The sequence below is a fragment of the Pistacia vera genome, unplaced genomic scaffold (genome assembly GCF_008641045.1).
Source record: "Pistacia vera cultivar Batoury unplaced genomic scaffold, PisVer_v2 Contig503, whole genome shotgun sequence".
Lineage (NCBI taxonomy): Eukaryota > Viridiplantae > Streptophyta > Magnoliopsida > Sapindales > Anacardiaceae > Pistacia > Pistacia vera.
In genome coordinates this window covers 883,128-905,515 of record NW_022196339.1, presented here as the reverse complement: position 1 = coordinate 905,515, position 22,388 = coordinate 883,128, and the positions used below count along the sequence as shown (strand labels likewise).

The 22,388-nt window shown below is 33.2% G+C and overlaps 1 pseudogene; it reads right to left on the bottom strand.

Moving 5' to 3' along the window:
- Positions 1 to 15,243: 15,243 nt before the first annotated feature.
- LOC116105683 lies at positions 15,244 to 16,634 on the bottom strand (annotated as a pseudogene).
- Between the last annotated feature and the right edge of the window lie 5,754 nt (positions 16,635 to 22,388).

The following is a 22,388-nucleotide window of genomic DNA, read 5'->3' as shown; positions in this document are numbered from 1 at the left end:
AGAAACCTAAATGAAGTTGGAATATGAGTAGTCACCTAATAAATTAAATTTATTAATCTTGTTGAGATGATAAATAAAGTTTTTTTAAAAAAAAAAATCAACAAGGGTTATATTTTTGCAGTAATTTCTTTATGTTACAAATTCAGAAAATTTACAAATATTCCTATTTTTTAAATAATATTTGTAAAACTCATTGTTTTTATTTTTATTTTATTTTTTATAATGTTTACATTTTCTTTATCATTACTCGGCAGCAGCTCTACTATTCAAACCACAGCCTGACTTAGTTTTGACGATTGTGATAAAGATAAGTAGTGATGTTGAATTTCATTCAATTAGAGAACGAAGTTGATAACTAACTTTCAACAATGCTAAGGCCTGATTTCATTTTTCGTGAGTATACAATGATCTCATCTAATGCCTTTAGGCAATCAAGAGGACAAGAGACAAATAAAAAGCGATAAGTATGAATCAATGAATTGAGTCATTTTGTAACACTTGTTAACAACAATTAACGGCCTTAAAAAAGCCAAATTTGTGAAAGAGAAACAATTTGGGGGCCTTATTTAATTGTACCGATTACTACAACATCATAGGAACATTATCCTCCTCCGATCTATTTCTTAAATAATTTTTGTTGAAGGTTTTGTGGTGAAAATTCTCAAGTTATGTTTACTTTTAAGAATTGAGTAAAGAATGAGAATCTTAATAAGAGCTTGAAAATACATATTTTTCTAGTGATTCAATTAGATTATTTGTGAAAAAATGTGTTTAATTTGTGAAATTTGAGTTAATTACTTTATAAATACCTTTTATGAGTCACGGGTGTATTTTGAGTATTTTTAGGTTAAAAATGATATTTGAATGAAGAAAAATAATGTTGATGGAATTTATGATGAGGAGGAACAAACAGTGAAAGAATTGAAGTTGAAAGGAGAACGTTGTGACACGTTGAAGATGAGACGTAAAACCTGGAAATTTGTCAAGATGAGCATATTTCGATGTTTCGATCATAACTTGAGCTGTATAATTCTAAATTCGATGATTCTTATGGCATTAGAAAGCTTATTTAGAGAGCTACAAAGTTTGTGTTCATGACTTTGCCATATTATGAAGATTCTAGACTCATGGGACAGAAAGAATGATCATCGTAGCGATTGTTTCTATCGCCGCAGCCATGGATCACAGGCCTATTTAGATAATTGTATTTTTCCTAGTCCGAATCTGAATGGTTTAAGGCATTTAATTCTTTCCTAATTAACCTCTAAACCCTAGCACTATAAATAAGGGTCTTTATTTAGTTTTTTTGTGGATTAGAGAAGTAGAAAGGGCAACTACTATTTTGGAGATCGGAATTCTTGCAGTTCTCGTTCGCCAATTAGAGAAGTTTTTTATATTTTTCTTTCTTGAACCCGTGTTATTGAATATGATGGTTGTTTTTATTATTGCAATTATGAACTAAACTCTTTTCTAGGGCTAAAGACGTAGCCCAATTTATGAATATGTGTTGACATTATTGTTGTTAATTTAAATTGAACATTAATTCTAAGTTTTATTATTGTGTTTAATGCTTTCAATTCTTATGCATCCGAGAGTTGAATGATATCATGGGTGGGTTGAGATCGAGAGATGAAACATGATTAGTCTAAGGTAATAAAACCATAGATTAAGCGAATGCGAGAGATAAGTTACTACGATCCGTGAGACTCTTATAAATTCCGTAGAACTTAATAATCTCTTAGCTTCTAAATCAAACTTAGAGATATTTTGGTTTATTACTTAAGGGTTAATTCTCTAATTGTTCGAGAAAAATTTAATGGAATATTAGGGAGTTTGGCCTTTAAAATAAGTTTAATCAGATTAGCAATAATTGTCAATGCATAGGATTAAATTGGTGTGAAATCTATGCCCTAGGTTTAGTCGTTATATTGATCTTTTTACCAGAGTATTAATACAATTCTATTTTTGTTTAGTGTTTAGTTTGTTTTATTTTTCATTAAACTATTCTTAAAATTTTGTTTTATCAAATAACAATAAAATATACTAGTTTAGTATTTGGTAGGTAGTTCTCTTGGGATTTGATACTCGTTTACTCGAGCTATACTACCTGCGCGATTTCGTACACTTGTGAATAGTCTGTCAAATCCTATAAATAATAAATTCCATAAAAACATGGGTAAAGGATTTCTTTAAAATTTATAAGGAATTCTAATTCTTGGGACAGGGAATCTAATGAAATTACCTTTTTTTACCCTATTTTGAATTAAATTTTTTATTTTATTTTAACCGACATTGAATATTCGAATATTGAATAAAGAATGGAATAAGCAAACACAATCTCAAACTAACGTTGGANTGCTCGTTTTGTCATCAGGTTTTCAATGAGATCGACTCTGTTGGCTCTCTAAACATAGTATTGATTATACTTAAAAAAAAAAAAAATTATAAAAAACCTATCCTTTTGTTATATCAAACAAATTATAAGTTGTAAAATATTATAAGTTCTGTAGTTTGTAGTCCCTTGATGTTTGTTTGTGGTTTGTGGTCCTTAGATGTTTGTGCTTTGTGGTGCCTTGATGTTTTCTTTATTGCTTCTCTCATGTTTGTAGGGCAATCACATGTTTATTTTTAAATAAAGTGCAAACCAGTTTCAAATCCTTTTTTCTTGTTGCAAGGAGATCATCATCTTTTCTTGAAAAGAAAATGAGCACTGAAACAATGAACAACTGTGAGAATCGCACTTGATATTGCAAGGTTGCTACTTTATTATTTGGACATGCCTTTTTTATTGACAATTTTGTATAGAGAGTAAGGTTATGCATAACCATTAATAGAATTGCCAAATATCAAGGTCTAATAATTTTATAGTTAGAAGTATGGCGACAAATTTTTTTGTTAATTAAAGAGATACTAGCTTACAAAATTCTTGTTCCTCCTGTTAGGCAATTTTAAGGTTTTTTTTTGCTTAAAATCTAGTTTTTGGAGTTGCCTTTCAAATACTTTTCTAAAGGTAGTGGACAAGCCTCTCAATTTTATTTAGACAAAGAAAGAATGTTGTCAAACTTCTTATGTATGATTCAAGCTAATATTTGATACATATACTCAAAACATTGGTGCAAACAAATACAAACATGATCCAAGGACAACAAAGCACATAAATGGAGGAAGATTATTGACTTGCATTAAATAAAATACATAAGATTTTTTTCAAAACCTCAATGCTCTCTTTTGCCTTGTTTTTCTCCTTGAACTGAATGCAAATGTGCAATTGAAAGTTATACCAAAAGATGTGACAATGATAACAAGTTTAGGTTACAAAAACTTATTATCAATATGAACAACAAATTATTATCAACATAAACAACTAATTATTACAAAAACTTATTGTCAACATAAACAAAACAAAACAAAACAAAAATTTATTACAAAAACTTAAAAGATGCATATTTAAGATTTTTAACCAAGCACACTGAAAAAAGGGCAAAAAAATATTAGTTCTTTGATAACAGGTTTGTAAGTTATTTTGTCAAATTATGAACTCAATGTGAGACATTGATCTCTAGGGTCAAGACTCTATCTTGCCTCTACACAATCACTTTGTTTAATTTCCATTGTGACGACACTCTATCAAGGTAACCACTTTCAATCAAGTTATTTTTCTGTTATATCATGTGAGCACATCAAAAGTCTAAGTGGCCACAATGCATTTGGCAGATATTTTGGTTCAACACGTATTGTATTTCAATATTCCCATGAGCTATCATTATTCCTTTTATGAGATATTTGTTATGGTCCATAACACTTGTCAATTTGTTACTCAGTGAGCTGGAATGTTTGTTTCCATTGGTCGATGGTCTCAAGAGAAATGGAATAAACTTTTCATAAAGTCGAAACCATAAAGTTTCTTGTTGGCCACCTGTCCATTTGCATTGGCTGAATAGTTTTTATATAAACACTTCCAATGAAATTTGTTTCCGAGCTTAATATTATCCTTGAAAGTACTCTGAATATTTCTAAAGTTTTCTTTTATTTTTATCAGGCTTCTATGCTTAGGTAAGCTTACAAATACATTCTTCAAGTTCTTAGAATTTGTCTCGGCTATTTTAACCCTCGACTTATATGCTAAGTTTGTGGAAAAGGGGAACACTTTGCCATTCAGTGCTATCAAAGATTTGATCACGATTTTCAAGGCATCATGAATCACAATCAAAACTTTGCTGGTCTTGCTTAACCACAGAGTTAATTTCAAAGTCAGCCAAACAAGTTTGCTCAAGCTCTAATGGCAACAAAAGTGTTTTCTAGACAATCAATGCAAGAATATGGTCCTATGGTTTTTAATCAAGGCTATTCTGGTACTACTAGAGCTAGCCTACCTTAGCAATTTGTGATGTATCAGCAGCCTGTACCATATCAGCAAATATATCAACAACTTGTACCATATCAACAATCTACGAATTATCAATCTGGATCTCCTACAAACAATACTTTCAAATCTCTCTCTAGTTCAAGGCAGTGGTTACCGAGGTTCACCTTTTAATGTACCAATTGCCACACCACAAGTGCTAATTGACCAAACTTGGTATGTGGACTCAGGTGCAACTAACCGTATGACAGTTGAACCAGGTAATTTAGTAGTGAAAGACAATTATCATGGAGGCTCACAAGTTCAAGTTGGCAATGGTGAAACAGTTTCTGTCACACACATAGTGAAACTACTTTTCTATCCTCTTCTCATTTTCGTCGAATATTAGATCTTAAAAGAATGTTATGTGTGTCTTATATAGCCAAGAATTTGTTAAGCATTTCCCAAATGAGTAAAGATAATGAGGTTGTTGTCGAATTTCATTGTAATCATTGCTTGATAAAGGATAAGATCACTCAAAGGGTGTTTCTTCAAGGCTCACTGAAGGATGGATTGTACCAGTTGCAATTGTCTCTTCTTATGTCTATTTCTGGTCCTGATGATCAAGTTGTATCCGCTCTACTGTCTCAAGTTCCAAATAAAAGAGATTGCTTTGCTATATAGTATCCAGTGATAGTAGTAAGTTTCCTAATAATCCTGGTGGTTCAACAAATCATAATAGTCAAAACCATTGTAGTAGTGGTGATGATTCAAATGTAAAGCTTAGTAGAACAAAGTTGTGGCATGCTAGACTAGGACATCCATAAGAGAAAACACTAAAATATGTAATGAATAAAGTACATGTTTGTGGAACTTTTGGAAATAAAATGCCATTTTGCTAAGCATGTTAGTTTGGAAAACTAAAGCAAGCTTCTTTTCCTGTGTCACATTCCAAGACTACAAGCCCTATTGAGTGGGTTTACTTTGATTTATGGGGCCCTACACTAGTGTGCTCATCTGAAAGATATAAGTATTATGTGTTGTTTGTGAATTATTATAATAGATTTGTGTGGATTTATCCTTTAAAAATGAAGTTTGAAGCCTTTACTGCCTTTTCTCATTTTAATTGTCTTGTTGAAAGGCAGCTAGATGTAAAATTAAAATGTCTTTAAACAGATTGGGGATGAGAGTTTAGGTCCTTTTCAAGCTATCTACAGACTCATGGAATTACATTTAGGCATCCTTGTCCTTACCTTCATCAACAAAATGGAAGGCTGGAAAGGAAGCATAGAATCATAACTAAATTTGGCCTAACACTCCTGGCTCATGCTTCCATGCCATTGTGCTTTTGGTGCAAGCTTTTACCATTGCTGTGTACCTTGAAAATAGGTTGTCTTCTGCTTCTATTGAAAATATCTCACCTTTCTAAGAACTTTTTGGACAAGAACCAATCTATAATGAGTTTAAAGTTTTCGAATGTTGCTGCGACCCTTACATCAGACCTTATCAAAAACATAAACTCTCCTACCATATTGAAAAATTTGTATTCTTAGTTTATAGTTCATCTCATAAGGGGTACAAGTGTCTTTCTTCCTCAGGCAAGTTTTACATTGTTAAGCAAGCCAAATTTAATGAAACCGAGTTTCCTTTCAAAGATGGTTTTAAATGTTTCTTGTTTAAGGATGATGATAATGCAGGTTTAGTTACAACTTCTAATTCCATTATTGGAACAACTTCTTGGAATTTTTCACATCTTATCCCTTCTACTGGAGTCACTGCAAAACTAGAAGTTAAAGCTAGTAGTCCTCAAATAGCTACTAGAATATCAACACAAGATATGAGGTTCCCAACAACACATGATTCAAAGTTTATCTCGATTGTTGCCTTAGCACCTAGGAATCTAGAGTTTGATATGTGTGGCACACAAAAGGAGCTAGAATCAACTGAGAAACCTGCTAATGTATCAGAATCTAGTAGTTTAGAGTTGAACATCCTAAGGTCTTAGTCAAACACATTACCTAGTCAATCAAGTGACATTTCCAGTCACAACAGTTATTCAAATTATTCTACTAGAATTCAACTTGAAGTGGTTCTACCTTTTACTAAACCTACTTCATCAACTATCAATGAGCACCCTATGATTACTAGATCAAAATGTCGATTCCTCTACCTATAGAGCAAGGTTTGCTGGCCACTCATCACATTCTAGTTAAACCAAAACTACTGCTAAAGCCTTGAGTATACCAGAGTGGAAAACTGCAATGCAGGAAGAATTTTAGGCCCTTCAGCAAAATAGACTTGGATACGCATCAGGCATGAACTTAGTGAGGTGTAAGTGGGTTTTTAGAACCAAACTTAAGTTTGATGGTACCTTGCAAAAACACAAAGAAAGGCTGGTGGCAAGAGGGTTTCGACAAACACTAAGCCTTGGCTATTTTGACACTTTTTCCCCTGTGATTAAACTTGCCACCATCAGAGTTATGCTCTCCCTAGTTGTAAATCATTAGTGGGACATCCAACAAATTGATATAAACAATGCTTTTCTAAATGGGAACTTGACAAAGATAGTGTTCATGGTCCAGCCTGAAGGGTTCATTGATGTGTCATATCCAAAGCATGTATGTCAACTGTAATAACTCCTTTATACTAGGATACTCATAGAAATACATAAAGTAAAATACATTTATATCAACAAAAGTAGATGGGCCCAAAATTTTCTTTTATTACATATAAACATTCTTATTACCAAATAAGATATCATTTTACAAAAAGTTATCAAAAACAGTGGACAGTGTAGCTATTGCTCCTTGCTTGCCGACGCCAATCTGACTACGTCCTCAGCTAGATCCTGTAAACACAAAGAAAAACAACAGGGTGAGCGCAAAAGTAATGCTCATTAAGTAAATCCTCTACTCGTCTGTCCCCGTAACTCTTTCTCTTAGTTCTTTCCTTACACACTTCTCGTCTCATTTATTTTCTCTTCTGTTTCTCTTTCACACAACTCTCTTTTATTAATTTTCTATTGTAAGTCACGACCTCATCTTACCAGAGGCACGGCCGGGTGGAGTTCACAAAGCACCAACCCACTCTTCGTGACTCTACTCATTCTCTCTTTATTCTTTCTCACTTGAATGTCACGGCCTCATCTTACCAGAGGCACGGCCAAGTGGAGTTCACAAAGCACCAACCCACTCTTCGTGACTACTGGGTGGAGTTCACAAAGCACCAACCCGCTATTTGTGTTTTTCTCATTCTCTCTACTCTTACAGTAGTTCATTCACAAAGTTCTATACTCTTTCTCAAGCTACTTCTCAATGCAAAATTAATGTATAAGGATGGTTCACGCTTAAAATTTCTTACTTAATGCACTTATGAAATGCACAAATGCAATGTTGCATCAAGACAGTCATTCTGCACATGTCACACTTAAGAAGACATAACTTGAGTTATACAAATCAGATTGCTATGATTTTGGTCTCTTTTTAAAGTTTAGATACAGGGATACAACTTTTCTGTTTTGGTCTCAACCCAGTTCAATCAGTAAGATACCCAAAAATCACTCAGAAGGTCACAGTTGTGACAGGGCAACCATGGTAACATGTTCTCACTTAGGCATTTCATCAAACAACAATTGTGCCCAAAAAAACCCTAATTTAATTATCATTCAATTTGTTTCCTAAACCATCCAAAATGAGAGAAAAGCTCTCTTTTATCATCATCATAACCCCACGGCACAAATACTCCCACAATACTTCTCCAATTCTTTTAATTTCATCTCAAGCTACATTTTTATCACTTAACAACACTTCTAATAATTGAAGTGTATTCAACAACCACAAAGAAAATATTCATCTCAACTCATCTCAATAACATAACATACTTATACATGCATAAATCTCTACTCAATTTCTACTCAAAGGATTTCTCAAATCTCAACTTGGGTTGGATTTACTGACCTTGTAATGGAGAGATTTCACTAACACTTTTCCTTTCCTTTGATAGCTTGTCTCTTCTCTACGACTTTAAACAATAAAACCATAAGACTTCAATATACATCTATAAGCAAAACTTGACATCTAAAGCAAGAATCCTTACCTTAGGATGCATTAGATTAACTTTCTACCCCAAACTACTCAAAAAGCCCTCTAAAATTCTTGAAATATTGAAAGAAGAGTTGAGAGGAAGTGGTGAATAGGAATGGCAGTGGAGAAGAAAAAAATGAAGGGTTTTCTAAACGCAAACCCTTATTATCTTACAATTAACACATGCCTTCCCATTTTGCCCTTGCTCTTTCTTAGAAATTTCATCTATGTCCCTTAGTCAATTACAATAATGCCCTCATTTTTATTGCATTCTCCATAAAATTCTGCCTCTTTTCACTCCCCAATTTTTCAACTAATTTTGAGAGGAAAGACCATTTTACCCCTAATGAAAGTTTAAAGGATTTTCTTCACATTTTTCTCAAAATAACTTTAACAAAATTCAACTAAGGGTATAAGAACATAAATTAAATTACATACCTCCATGTGGGCGTTACACCAACTTCACAAAGCTTTGTATGGCTTGAAACAGGCTCGCAGAACTTGGTTTGAAAAAATAAAAAATGCTCTGGTCTCATGGGGTTTTACCAGCTCAGTATTTGACACAAGTCTCTTCTTCATGAAAAATGGCACACAAGTGATCTATCTTCTAGTATACATTGATGATATACTCATCAAAAGATCTGATTCTTGTTTAATTACTTAGATTATTGCTGACTTTAATAGACAGTTTGCCTTGAAGCATTTAGGAGCCTTACAATACTTTCTTGGCTTTGAGGTCCATCAAAATGATTCTACATTACTTCTTACTCAATCTAAATATGCTCAAGAGTTGCTTGTCAAAGCTGGAATGGCTGAGTGCAAACCTTGCAATACAGCAATGGCTTCAAGTGTAAAGCTAGGAAAGGAAGATAGTGAATTCTTTGACCAACCATCTCTGTACAGAAGTGTTGTTGGTGGACTGCAATATCTTACTCACTCCAGACCTTATCTAGCCTACTCTATAAACAAACTAAGTCAATTTCTCCAGTCCCTGACTGTTGCTCATTGGACTGCTTGTAAAAGGGTCATTTGGTACATTAAAGGGAGTATTCAACATGGTTTATTGTTTTAAAATAATTCAAGATACATACTNCTTACTAATACACAGACCAAGATTGGCCCCTAGCAAGGCATCATGGCCACCCGATAGATTCAGATTTAGCAAAATAGCTACATGTCAATGATATAGTTACCGTACAATTCGATCTTTTCATCATACGTTATCTCGACGAGATGAAGGCATAGAAATAGTGTCAACCTTCGGTTACTCTCGATATTATGTATTCAGTTTCTGGACCAATGACATGTATTATAAATTGGATAGAGCAACAACTCAATCCCACTGTGGCCACAGTTTTAGTGTCATTGCCATATACTGAATTGTTCCATAAGATAACTTCTCCCGTACCCGGGAGTGATGAATCCTCTGTCGATCCATCATAGTCTTGATACACTCCTTGATGCAGCCAATCACCACCATATTGACAGCTCTAAATAAAACTGCGTCAGGCTAATGTTAAACAGCACCAATCGGTGCACAAGGCGCTCTGGTGATCTCAAGTCTAAGAATCACATGTACCACCATTCGTTAGAGGATTTATTCCATAGACACTGGGGTTACCATCCATATGGAATCCTCTAATGGGTCAGTCCAGTGAACTTGCTGCGGTGTATCTGCCTATAGCAAGCACCCATGTGTTGCACCAGGTTGTCACCAAACAACCTTGACAAGTGAGATCAGTCACTGCTTTTTGACAAGGTCGTTCAACACTATGATAACCTAACCGTATTATATGTGCCCTTACTTCAAAATAATACTAGGGTTACAGACGTTTCTAGAATGGCTACCATATGTGCTCATAGAGTTCTCACTATCAAGATTTGAAACACTTCATACCCTCGTCATGGTTCCACCATTCTAAGGACATATATCAATACATATTGCAATAATAATGATTCACGCGTTATAGAGTAAAATGCCTTTTATTGATTAATGAACATTATTACAAAGAGTCAATTCTACAATAATTGATTGGCTCTAGGACATCTACTCTAATAGCTCCTAATGGCCAACCAGAGTCGTTGAAGGGGCCCTTACCATTTAGCCAATGCGGCAATGCCCAAACGTCCCCACGCCTACTCGTAAATTTTAAGAGACAAGTGTGTTCCTATAAACCTATTGGCAACCCACATTAGCTGACACCAGCCATTAGAAGTCACTCTGCAGACTGTAGTACCTTTCCTTTGTTGTTTCTCCATTATAGTCCAGTAAGAGACTAAGAGTAGTGTCAAAGAATCCAAGCCTGAATTTCCTATACAATATAATATTCTTAATTGAATAATTTTAAGAGATAATGTTATCCATAAATCAAATTGAATGATTTAGTGATGATATCTTTATGTTCATGAGATGGCAATGAATTATGTGGCTGTTTATAATTAGGTTGTTTGTTGTTGATTATTGTTTATGTTTAGTAAAAAAAACTGCAAAAAGTATATATATATATAAAAAAAAACCTATCATTTTGCTGTATCAAATAAATTATAAGTTATATGGTTTGTGGTCCCTTATGTTTGTTTGTGGTTTGTGGTCCCTTGATGTTTGTTTGTGGTTTGTGGTGCCTTGATGTTTTCTTTATTGCTTCTCTAATGTTTGTAAGGTCATCACATGTTTATTGTTAAACAAAGTACAAACCAATTTCAAATATTTTTTCTTGTTGCAGGAAGATCTTTGTCTATTCTTGAAAAGAAAATGAGCACTGAAACAATCCATAGTTGTGAGAATACTTGATACATATATCAGAACATTGACAGAAATAAATACAAACATGATCCAGGGACCATAAAGCACAAAAATGGCAAAAGTCTATTGCCTTGCATTAAATAAAATACATAAGATTTTTTCAAAACCTCAATGCTCTCTTTTGCCTTCTCCTTGAACTCAATGCAAATGTGCAATTGAAAGTTATATCAAAAGATGCAACAATGATAACAGGTTTATGTTACAAAAACTTATTATCAACATAAACAACAAAAACGTATTACAAAAGCTTACAAAACATTATTAACATAAACAACTAATTATTTCTAGAACTTATTACAAAAACTTATTATCAATTACAAAAACTAAAAGATGCATATTTAAGTTTTTAATCAAGCACAATGAAAAAAAGGACAAAAAATATTAGTTCTTTGTTGACAATATAAAAAAATTTTAAACTTATAAACATAAACAAACTATTTATTTATGTTTGTAAAGATTAGCTTGAGAAATCATGTTATGTACTTTTCTTTCATCCTCATTATTATTTGACTAAATCAAATTTATAAAAGAGTTGACTTCTTTTCTATAATATGCATGATTCATGTTAAATGAGTCTAAAAGGAATTCAAACCCACAAAATCACATTCTTATTCCTTTCCATTACTATGTATGTAAATCACTATGGGTTACTATGTATTTCTTATTGTCTTATTATAGTATGTAAATCACTATAGGTTAATTCTTTTACAATTTCTTATTGTTTTATTTGTTTAAGACTTCTTATTAGGTAGCAATATGGTAAATTTCTCAAAAGAAAATCAGCATAGACCAATCATCCTCACAGTCCAAGAAAGTAAAGCCAATGATAAAGAAATGATCCATTAAAAGAAAGTCATGTAGAACTAGAAGCCATCCTGAAAGATCTTCCATCTGATCCAGCTCACGGCCTAAAATCAATCATTATCATCCTAATTATAAGGATGCAATTCGAAGACTTGTTAGAGTAGATGCCCTAGAGCCAATCAGTTATTGTGGAATTGACTCTTTGTAATAATGTTCATTAATCAATATAAAAGGCATTTATTCTATATCGCGTAAATCATATTATTGCAATATGTATTGATATATGTCCTTAGAATGGTAGACTGTGACAGGGTATCAGGTTTCAAATCTTGATAGTGAGAATCCTATGAGCACATATGGTGGCCATTCTAGAAACGTCCGTAGCCCAGTATATTCTGAAGTAAGGGCACAGATAATACGGTAAGGCTATCATAGTGTTGAACGACCCTGTCGAAAGGCAGTGACTGATCTCACTTGTCAAGGTTGTTTGGTGACAACCTGGTGCGACACATGGGTGCTTATTGTAGGGGATTACCGCAGCAAGTTCACGGACTGACCCACCAGAGGATTCCATATGGATGGTAACCCCAGTGTCTATGGAATAAATCCTCTAACGAATGGTGGTGATGTGATCCTAGACTTGAGATCACCGGAGCGCCTTGTGCACGATTGGTACAGTTGACACTACTAGTAACGCAGTTCTATCAGAGCTGTCAGTACGATGGTGATTGGCTATTCAAGGAGTGTATCAAGACTAGGTGGATTGACAAAGGATTCATACTCCCGGGTACGGAGAAGTTATCACGGCGCAATTCATATGGCAATGACACTGAAACTGTGGTCAGTGGGATTGAGTGTGTTGCTATCAGATTAATACGGGTCATTGGTTCAGAAACTGAATATAAATATCGAGAGTAACCGAAGGTTGACACTATTTCTATGCTTCGTCTCGTCGAGATAACGAATGATGAAAGGATCGTATTGTACGGTAACCATATCGTTGACAGGTAGCTACTTTGCTGAATCCGATCTATCGGGTGGCCATGATGCCTTGCTAGGGGCCAATCTTGGTCTGTGTATTAGTGAGACGATTAATTGGTGTTAATCGGAACTATACACTACCGGTATGATGAGAAGCTATGGGTCACACACATAAGAAGATAATTTAAGAGCCAAGAAGAAGGAAGGGCGTTTGTCTTTTTAGGCGAAAGGGATTTTGTTAATTTCACAGTGCAATAATTTGCTGAGGTCGTAGCCTTTTATTAATTTGTTAAAAATAAATAAGTGAAATTACAGTTAAATGTGTGTTCACACATATTTAATAAATCATCATTATTGTTAAATGTTAATTAAATATTATTGATTTTAATTGAAATAAGATGAATTAAATTAAAATATCTAATTGGGATGTGTGGCAAATTTGGGGTGTGTGGGTTGTAGCCCAAGCCCATTCCATAGGGAATAGGGCAACTTAAATAAGACTATAAAAGGAAAAGGGTTTTAGTTGGAAAGTGTGGTGTGTTATTTTATTCATTCATTGATTTTGAAAAGAAAACCTCCAGCCAAAACTCTCCCACGCCACTTTTACTGTTCCATTGAAACAAACACTTTGTTGTTCTTTGATTTCTTAAGGCCAAGGAGGATCTAGCAAATCCCTCCTTGGTTCTTGTTGATTGTCTTCGTGTGGACCTCTACGGTTCGATCCTATACTTGGATCGGTAGCAAACACATTCAGAGACAACATTGGTGGAGCCTCCAAACGTGGGTATGAATCTAAACCTTTGGATTTATATTTTTCTGCAGATTCTTATTATGCATAAACTGTAAAATCTGTGCCTTGATTTTGGGTTCTAAGAAACGATTCGTGGTTGTAAAATTTTTGTTTTCCGCTGCGCAACCGGGTCGTTTCCTAACAGATTTTACTTGCAAAAAAATTGTTGCCAGCCTCGAAATCATGCATTTCCACTAACAAAATTTGGAAAAGGATATCGTCGATTTAATCCTACTTGGTTTGATGTGTATGGCAATTGGCTTGAGTATAGTGTGACCAAAGATGTTGCATTATGTTTGTATTATTATCTTTTTAGACCTGCCATTATAAGCCAAGTTGGTAGTTACGCTTTCGTTAGTGAGTGATTTTGTAATTGGAAGAAACCAGAACGCTTTCAAATTCATGTTGGCCAGCCAAATAGTGCTCATAACCAAGCACGACAGAGTTGTGTGAATTTAATGAATCAAAAGCAACATATCGAAGTGACTCTATCTAAGCAATCAGATCAAGTTAGGATTGAATACCGAACTCGCTTGATTGCATCCATTGTTTGCATTAGATTTCTTTTGCGTCAAGGGTTGGCATTTCGTGGTCATGCTGAAACTGAAGACTCGAAGAACCAAGGTAACTTTCTTGAACTTTTTCATTTTCTAGCTTAGCATAATGAACATTTTAAGAGTGTTGTTTTGAAGAATGCACCTGGGAATCTTAAATTGATAGCACCAGTGATTTAGAAAGATATTGTGAATACTGCGGCAAATGAATTGATGGTACTTGAGAACCGTTTTGTCTAGTTTTATCCATCTGATTTTTCTGCATTTGAGTTGATGGTACTTGAGAACCAAGCTGAGACTTATGTTATTGACATGCGTTCTTATGATGAATTTGCTTGTCAAAGGCAGAGAATGAATTACTTGTGTCTAAACATGCCATACAAAGAAGCAGCTTAGTACTAACCTCGGTGAAACGAGTGTTAAGTTCTTGAAGTTGCATATCTATCACAGTATAAAACAATTCAACTCGATAATGATTCAAATTTGTCATGTGCTTAACTCTCCGTCGTGGTCGCCCTCGAATTGCAAACATATCATTCATATTCAAAATGGCAATATCATGCTTTTGGCAAAATGAAGAAACTTCACTCAACAAAGATTCACATCCTTCATCTCTCAAAAATTGTAACCGTTGTTTGCAAACTTTGACTAGGGTCATCGCATTTACAATGTCTTGGATCTTTTCTCTACAATGCTTGTGACAACTCATTAGTAATTTCCAATATACTTTTCATCATATGTAAGTTTAATGCAAAATCAAAGGAATAGATTAAATCTAATGTTCAGGATTTAAATCATCTTCTTCAATAACCTCAAGCACATCACCCATAGAGGACAACAAAAGAATTAAGTTGATCAATGTATAATAATACGAGCCCCAACGTGTATCACCAGCTCGTTTTAGACTTTGTCTCTTGATTCAAACCTCGCCCCTTGCTAACTTCACCAATTTCTAGCGGTTCAACAAGTTTATTAACTTGGCTTTCCTGAAGCATATCTCCACGCTTGCATGAACCTCCAACAACATTTATCAAATTAGTAACCAAGTTGAAAAACGAAGTAACAGAAATGTGAATTTTTGCAACGGCTACTAGTGTTCACTGAAGTTGGTGAGCAAAACAGTGAACATAATAAGCATATTCATTCTCCCTGAAAATCAAACTTTTCAGACCATTAAATTCTCCTTGCATATTACTTGCCCCTCATAACCTTGTCCACGTAATCTTGTCAAACTCAATCCATACTTACAAAATAATGACTCAAGAGCCATCTTAAGTGATACTGCAGTTTTGTCACTAACATGTACAATGCCAAGAAATCGCTCAAGTACATGACCCTTTTTATCTACATAACGTATGGCAATAGCCATTTGTTCTTTAATTGACACATCATGAGACTCATCAATCAAAACTGAAAATATGTCATCTCTAAGATCACTAATGATAGCTTTCGTGGTTTCATTTGCCACAGTATTCACAATATCTTTCTGAATCACCGGTGCTATCAATTTAAGATTCCCAGGTGCATTCTTCAAAACAACACTCTTAAAATGTTCATTATGCTAAGCTAGAAAATGAAAAAGTTCGAGAAAGTTACCTTGGTTCTTCGAGTCTTCAGTTTCAGCATGACCACGAAATGCCAACCCTTGACGCAAAAGAAATCTAATGCAAACAATGGATGCAGTCAAGCTAGTTCGATATTCAATCCTAACTTGATCTGATTGCTTAGATAGAGCCATTTCGATATGTTGCTTTTGATTCATTAAATTCACACAACTTTGTCGTGCTTGGTTATTAGCACTATTTGGCTGGCCAACATGAATTTGAAAGAGTTCTGGTTTCTTCCAATTACAAAATCCCTCACTAACGAAAGCGTCATTACCAACTTGGCTTATAATGGCAAGTCTAAAAAGATAACAATACAAACAGAATGCAACATCTTTGGTCACACTATACTCAAGCCAATCGTCATACACATCAAACCAAGCAGGATTAAATCGACGATATCCTTTTCCAAATTTTGTCAATGGAAATGCATGATTTCGAGACTGGCAACAACTCTTTTGCAAGTAAAATCTTCAAATTGCATCCCTATAATTAGGATGATAATGATTGATTTTAGGCCGTAGAGCTGGATCAGATGGAAGATCTTTCAAGATGGCTTCCAGTTCTACATGACTTTCTTTTAATGGATCATTTTCTTTATCATTGGCTTTACTTTCTTGGACTGATGAGGATGATTGGTCTATTGCTGATTTTCTTTTGAGAAATTCATCCATATTGCATACCTAATAAGAAGTTTTAAACAAATAAAACAATAAGAAATTGTAAAAGAATAATAACCTATAGTGATTTACATACATAGTAATGGAAAGACAATAAGACATACATAGTAACCCATAGTGATTTACATACATAGTAATGGAAAGACAATAAGAATGTGATATTTTGTGGGTTTGAATTCCTTTTAGACTCATTTAACATGAATCATGCATATTTATAGAAAAAAAGAAGTCAAATCTTTTTATAAAATTTGATTTAGTCAAGTAATTTAATGAGGATGAAAGAAAAGTACATAAACAATGATTTCTCAAGCTAATCTTTACAAACAATAAATAATTAGTTGTTTATGTTTATAAAGTTTAAAAAGTTTTTGATATTGTCAACAAAGAACTAATATTTTTTTGTCCTTTTTTTCATTGTGCTTGATTAAAAATCTTAAATATGCATCTTTTAAGTTTTTGTAATTGATAATAAGTTTTTGTAATAAGTTCTAGAAATAATTAGTTGTTTATGTTAATAATAAGTTTTAGTAAGCTTTTGTAATAAGTTTTTGTTGTTTATGTTGATAATAAGTTTTTGTAACATAAACCTGTTATCATTGTTGCATCTTTTGGTATAACTTTCAATTGCACATTTGCATTGAGTTCAAGGAGAAGGCAAAAGAGAGCATTGAGGTTTTGAAAAAATCTTATGTATTTTATTTAATGCAAGTCAATGGACTTTTGCCATTTTTGTGCTTTGTGGTCCCTGGATCATGTTTGTATTTATTTGTGTCAATGTTCTGATATATGTATCAAGTATTCTCACAACTATGGATTGTTTCAGTGCTCATTTTCTTTTCAAGAATAGACAAAGATCTTCCTGCAACAAGAAAAAATATTTGAAATTGGTTGGTAATTTGTTTAACAATAAACATGTGATGACCTTACAAACATTAGAGAAGCAATAAAGAAAACATTAAGGCACCACAAACCACAAACAAACATCAAGGGACCACAAACCACAAACAAACATAAGGGACCACAAACCATATAACTTATAATTTATTTGATACAGCAAAATGATAGGTTTTTTTTTTATATATATATACTTTGTGCAGTTTTTTTTTACTAAACATAAACAATAATCAACAACAAACAACCTAATTATAAACAGCCACATAATTCATTGTCATCTCATGAACATAAAGATATCATCACTAAATCATTCAATTTGATTTATGGATAACATTATCTCATAAAATTATTCAATTAAGAATATTATACTGTATAGGAAATTCAGGCTTGGATTCTTTGACACTACTCTTAGTCTCTTACTGGACTATAAGGGAGAAACACCAGGGGAAAGGTACTGCAGTCTGTAGAGGGACTTCTAATGGCTGGTGTCAGCTAATGTGGGTTGCCAATAGGTTTACAGGAACACCCTTGTCTCTCAAAATTCACGAGTAGGCGTGGGGACGTCTAGGCATTACCGCATTGGCTAAATGATAAGGGCCCATTCAACGACTCTGGTTGGCCATTAGGAGTAGGATTCAGGTTTAGTTATACTTCAAATCTCAAATTCTAAATATATAATACTCAATTTTATTGGAAGAATGCAATAACAAAAGTTCTGAAACTGGAAAACGTCGATTGAATAGAGAAAATTAGGGATTCAGGATTAGGGACATTACCTTTTGATAAATTGGTGAAAAGTAGTGTTGGTTGAGACTTAGAAAGAGAGTTCGGTGAGAGAGACTTGAGAGTTTAGTCTTTAGAGCACCTGCACCATGAGAGAAAGAGGGAAGAGAAGTGTTGGCGTGCGTTGTTGCTCTGGTAACCAGTAAGAGTTCAAAAATCAAAATCAAAATCTGTTCTTTTCCCAAAATATCAAAGTTCTATAGGGGGCAAAATGCAAGTAAATATAAATATATATAAAATATGAAATTTTTTAAAGTTTGAGTGGGGGCCGTGGTCCCCACTCGTCATTAATAAAATCCGCCATTGGGCACAGCCATGAGTGAGTCAAACTCAAAACCAAATTTGTTCATTTCATCTTGTCCACTGTCCAGTCATCCTTAAAAACAGAAAATCGCAAAATGAAATTTAAATTAAAATGTAAAGTGAGTGAGAAGGAAGAAGAATATAAATAGAATTGAAAAAAAATGATAGGCGCCGCCGCGCCGTACGATTTTAAGTCGGCAATGGATGCTTCCGTTTCTATCAGTAAGGTAGAGATGGGGACCATTTTAAAAATTAACGGATACCATTTTAAGAAACTGACTATTAAAGGACACTTTTTTTTTTTTTTTAGTTCTCAATTAAAGAACACTTAAGGTTAAAATACCATTAACTTTAGCTTCTAAAATGATTTAAATACTCGTATATACTGCAATTATGAATCACTTTCCAACGTAGTAATGTATATCTATCATTCTCTCTTTTTTCTTCTCCATTTTGTTATAAATATATCACATATAAGTTTTAACTTAGTAAAGATCAAGAAGATGATTGGACAATGACTGTTATTTTCCAAAGAGGAAGCTTCATTATAGCAGCATTATTAGGCCTTTACATTTGAACCTTGAACATGGTGTGCTGCTTTTAGGATGTCTCCATGATAGAGTATGTTACTGGATGGCTACAGTGAAAAGGGTTGGGCAGTGATTGTTTCGTTCCTGGATGTCCGTTTAATTCAGGGTATAGTTAACACAGCTCGAACCTCACACTTAAAAGTTTGATTCATGCCTAACTTGACCAAATCTTACCATCACCAAAATTGCTTGTCACATAACAGAGAATCAAAATCTATGCACAACGCCAATGAAGTATTTTATAAAGAGTGAAGAATAATGAAGACTTGAAGAGCTTGTGATGGAATTGTATTTCTCTCCTCTCCACTCCACTCCAAGTTCTGCGCCGTAATTCATAGATTGCGTCGACTTTTTTTCTCTTTTAAGCAGAATGAGGAAAGTTGTGGCCAGAATTGATTGTAGGCTAACCTTCAAATTGCAAGTGATACAAGAAGTCCATCTCAACTGCAGCTGCAAAAGTGCCCTTAAACATGAAAAGTTACTTATATTTTTCCTTCTATAATCTTTTAACAATGAAAAATGTCAATTCAATGTTACCAAATGTTAGGGGATGTGAAGAGGAGTTAATTTATAAAAAAAAATGTATATAATGATTAAATTTGAAGACTTTTTGCATCAAGACGAGAGTTAGGGACACGCAATCCAGAACTGTCGTCCCCAGTAGATTAATTATTCTCAAGTTTCTGCCCCTCAATAAGTTGCAATGGACCCCTGCAACTGAGCTGAAACTGATGGCAATGGTAGGCCACTGCACGTGCTATAAATACAACTCTCTTATCACATTTAAAATTCTGCTTGTCCTTTCTTTTCTGTTTTTCATGCACAATAATAAAATTTACAGATTCCATGGCAGAAATCAGATAAACGGCACAGCCATGAGTGAGTCAAACTCAAAACCAAATTTGTTCATTTCATCTTGTCCACTGTCCAGTCATCTTTAAAAACAGAAAATCGCATAATGAAATTTAAATTAAAATGTAAAATGAGTGAGAAGGAAGAAGAATATAAATAGAATTGAAAAAAAATTATAGGCGCCGTACGATTTTAAGTCGGCAATGGATGCTTCCGTTTCTATCAGTAAGGTAGAGATGGGGACCATTTTAAAAATTAAAGGATACCATTTTAAGAAGCTGACTATTAAAGGACACTTTTTTTTTTTTTAGTTCTCAATTAAAGAACACTTAAGGTTAAAATACCATTAACTTTAGCTTGGTTTTCTAAAATGATTTAAATACTCGTATATACTGTAATTATGAGTCACTTTCCCAAAAAAAAAAAAAAAAAAACAATTATAATATATCTCTAATTATATAAGTTAAAAAAAATTCAAAACAATATATTTAAAAAGTTTAAATATAATAAAAAAAATTTGTCAAGTTAATTTATTAATGAATCTCATGTGCAATAAAAGATGTACTTTTATAAAATTAAATTAATAACCTTAACAAAGTTNAAAAAAAAAAAAAAAAAAACAATTATAATATATCTCTAATTATATAAGTTAAAAAAATTCAAAACAATATATTTTAAAAGTTTAAATATAATAAAAAAAATTTGTCAAGTTAATTTATTAATGAATCTCATATGCAATAAAAGATGCACGTGATATTTGGTACAGACATTTAACTTTCGTCTTCTTCTTCATTTCGTTTCCTTATATAATAATATAATGATAGGCCGCAGAGACGCAATTATAAATCTAACAAAAAACAAGAAGAACCTCACTAAATTAAGCGTGCAAACTATGTTTATCTAATTGGTGGGAGCAGGAGTGGGCCTATGTTTCTTTTCTGCCTTACATAAAATTAAGCTCGTGCTTATTTGGGATCCAAAATAAAAAGATAAACTCAAGAATCTCTTATATGCTCACACATCCCTCCAAATATAAAACTTTTTCAATAACCACACGTGCTTTACATCTTTCACGTGTTTTTTTTAAATAATAAAAATTTCGGCGATTCTTGCTTGTGCCGTTCCTCACTCCTCATTCATTCAACTGAAAGGTACGTTAGTATAATGTTAGCTACTGTTGTTTTAAATATCTTAAATAGTTAAATATTCCTAATCGAATAATTAAATTTGTTTATTTTATGTAAATTTTAAGCATGATCGTTTTGAAGCCAAAACATATACAAAATTCCCACTATTGTAAAGGCCAGCTTTTACAATGTAAAGGGTTTTTGTCATAGCCCCACTACCTTATAATATAAAATGTGTTTATTCATTTTTTATGACACAAAGATGTACATTAAGCATCTCCAATTTATTGGTTAAGTTTTGGGTTGATCTTATACATTACCAAAGAGATTTTTAAGTTTCACACATCTTGCAACGATAAACTATTAAAATTTTTGAAGGGTTTCTGTATTTGAAACTCAACAATCTGTAGGGACGGATGAGATTCACCGTTTAATTTTGAATCTCTTTTAACAAGGATTAAAAATTAGTCATCATATTTTGTATTATCACTCATAACAAAGAATTTAATGCACAAATATGGATATTATAGTAAAAATTATTCAGAGTTATTATCGTATATTATTGAATGTAGAAAAGTAACATCAATTTTGAATCAGTGGGTGCGTAAGTTTCTTTCATTATCAAAAACTTGCCTAACTTTATATCACTTTTGTTTGGTACAATAACATGGATGACGTAAATTAATCGTTAGTTTAACTTAACATCAATTTTTTCAACATAAAAAACACCTGTTTTTATTCAACGAAGTGAGAGTTTAATGAGACAAGAAATCTAAGAAGGAATAGGCAACCTTGAGATTATTTCCTAATTAAAGTGATTGATTAGTTTCCCTAAAATCCTTAGATTTACTTCTTTTATTTCCTCTCTCTTCCTCCATAGCATGTCTCCTTTATCAATTTAGCAATCTTACTAATATAGGAAACATAGTACTAAAATAACCCTGATCTATATATTATATTTTTTTGTTAAGGAATATTCACATAGTAACAATTATAATGGAAATTAAATCCTAATATATAATTTAGGGATTTATCTACTCAAAATATATAATCTCATATATATACATATCGTTCATTTAATTTTGGAATATACCAAATCCCTTACTTAAAAGTTTTAACCTAGCCCTATTTTTATTGAACCAAAAGCTAATTTAAAAAATTATTTTCGAAATATTGGAATAAAAAATCAATAACCCAAT